This window comes from Adiantum capillus-veneris, chromosome 13 (genome assembly GCF_014529385.1).
Source record: "Adiantum capillus-veneris isolate H3 chromosome 13, ASM1452938v2, whole genome shotgun sequence".
Lineage (NCBI taxonomy): Eukaryota > Viridiplantae > Streptophyta > Polypodiopsida > Polypodiales > Pteridaceae > Adiantum > Adiantum capillus-veneris.
Window position 1 is genome coordinate 9,550,400 of NC_140943.1, and position 3,001 is coordinate 9,553,400.

The window sequence follows — 3,001 nt, forward strand, 5'->3', positions numbered from 1 at the left end:
AAAATTGGATGAGCTAGTTACACAGGGGATATGGCAGTATCTAGTGATACCTGATGCTATATGGGATCTTCTGTTACCCTATGATGTAGGGGATTTTGAGCTAGCTTTTGACCCAAGAGGTGATAAATATGCATGGTCCTCGGAAATTGACTTATATGCCATATGATCCAGGCAGTTTTCATGAAGATTTGTGGGTTAATTTATGTTTATGCTCTACCTATTAGAAATTCTTGTATTTTCCCTATGATCCTAGAGAATGGTGCAATTGTTTTTAAAGGAATGCTCACAGCTAGGCAAATGGTTAGTTTCCCATTTGATCCTGGGGGCTACTAAAGTGTCAATTGGTGCAGATTCGAAAAGTACCAGTTATCTGTTGTAGCAGGTTGCATGGTACAAGGTTTTGGTTTCTAGATTATGCTAAGTCAAAAGAGTTTTTGGTTATGCAGTCAATAAGCTTACACGGCTGGCTTCTAGTTGACTTCTTTGGATAATTGATGAAGTATCTTCACATCTTTTGAGTTGGTTCTGCTACCAGAACTTGAGGTAAAGGACTTGACGGACATTCCTTGTGCAGACAGATTAAGGCATACTTGAGCTTGACAGGGTTCCCTAAACCAAGATTAATGGTCAAGCCATGTGCATCATTAACTGGAGCACTTGAGTATGGTGGGGTTCACTAAACAGGTTATCCATAATTGAATGCTTTGAAGATACGGCATATACGGTTCAAAGATTTCTTATGGGCAGCTACCTAATGATTAAGTTAGAACATTGATGATAGGGTGTAAGCCTTACTTTATTTTTTATATTTTTACTAGGTATGTGAGTCTAATGATGGCAAAGAGATTAAGGTACCTAAAGCAGATGCAGATTGAAGTACAGTTGGCAGAGACCGGAGACTGTGTAGGTTCAGAGGGGGTGGATGTCATGGCAGCTCTGCTGCTATGAAGAGAAAAAGAAAAGAGAATTGCAAGCTAAGCTTCTTTGAGGCCTACACACTTACTGAGCAGTGATCAGGGCTTGTTAACAGGCCAAGTTTAATGCTGAATGTATGTGAGATGCAGTTTAAAAGGCCAATTGATGTCTTCGTGATGCTAAAAAGAGAGTATGATTAAAGTGAGCATAGATGGGAGTTTATAATTTAGAACTGTAGTGCTTGAAGTGCTCTAACAGCCTATCTTTATGGCTCGTCGATCGGAGCTACGGTGCAAAAGTTATGGCAATTTGAAGTTTAAGTTGATGCAGATCCGTACCGGATTGGGCAACTGCAGCGACGGGATAGAGATGAAATGAATGCCGGAGAAATTTCGGGATGCAACATGGATGACATCCTTCCAATTGTCGACGTAAACATAAAAGGAAAGAGGGTTGGAAACACCTACATTGATGGAGGTGCACAAATCTGTGTAATGAGCGAAGCTATGATGCTTCGATTAGGGCTCGAGGTTGACAGGCCTTCTCCATGCAAGACAAAGATGGCAAACAACGCAAAAGTTAAGTGTGTGGGTGTGGTAAGTGCCGTAAAAATCAAAGCTTTCAACACTGAGGTAGAGGTAGATGTTTTTGTGATGCCTACTAAGGGGGAGGGCTATCCACTAATTTTGGGAAGGCCATGGTTGATGGCCATGAAGGCAAAACAGGACTGGGGTACTGGCCTTCTACGCATGACCGGTAAGAAAGGGGAGACAATATACTACGACATGAGGATTGGCAAGCAGAAGCAAATGAATCTGGAAACATCGGCAGATGAAACCACTAGCGAATCTTCCAGTTCTGAGGAGGAGACCACATCCACCGACGAAAGTGACAGTTCCCTTGATGTGATGGGTATCATTATGAACGATCCACAAAGGGTAAGCACAACTGGTGATCCATCACCAAAAGGGCAACCCAATGAAGAGGAGAGCAAATCACTTGGCCTAGGAGGAAGTAGGTTGAAGGGTATGTTGTCTACGGAATTAACACTTGAGGAGAAAGATAGTTTTTTCCAAATGTTGATGGGATTTCCTAACCTGTTCATTGACAACTATGAAAGAATCACAGGCATTACAGTGGTGGAACATCATATTAAGCTGAAGGAAGGGGTAAAACCAGTTGTGCAAAAGCTACGACGATTGGGGGTCATACAAGAATAGGCACTCTTGGCCGAGGTAAGGAAACTGCTGGAGGCGGGATTCATCTATCCTGTAGAAAACTCATAATGGGTGTCACCCGTAGTGGTGACGCCTAAAAAGAATGGTAAGTGGAGGGTCTGTGTTGACTACAAACCACTAAATGCAGCTACAAAGAGAGACCACTTTCCTCTCCCTTTCTTGGATGAAATTCTGAATGAAGTAGCGGGTTTTGAATGCTATACCGTCTGTGATGGTTATTCTGGATACTTTCAAATACGCATAGCCTTGGAAGATCAGCTAAAAACCACTTTTATCACGCCATGGGGTTGTTTTGCATACAGGGTTATGCCATTTGGTCTCACAAATGCACCTGCCACATTCCAAAGATATGTCACATATGTTTTTCAACCGTTCTTTGGAACATCCATAAGAGTGTTCATTGATGATTTTTGTATATATAGCTCCCGTATTTCACATTTAGAAAAGGTAACTGAAGGTTTGGCCAGGTTGCAGAGCCTAGGTGGGCAATTAAATGTGGATAAATGCCACATTGGGGAGAGTAAAGTCATTCTACTAGGCCATGAAATTTCAGCAAAAGGTATCAACGCCGACCCAAGTAAGGTGTCCGCACTCATAGCCCTACCTTCACCAACGACCGCACGTCAACTGGTCTCTTTTCTACAGAAGGTGAGGTACTAAAGTAGATTCATACATCTACTATCACAACTTGTTCTACCACTGCAACAACTCACTCAAAGATCAACTTTCACTTGGGACGAGGAAAGCGAACATCACTACAACAAGGTAAAAGAGGTCTTAGCCACTCTGCCAACTATCTCACCACCTAAGTGGGATGAAAAATTCTATGTCACCTCAAGTGTTGGTGA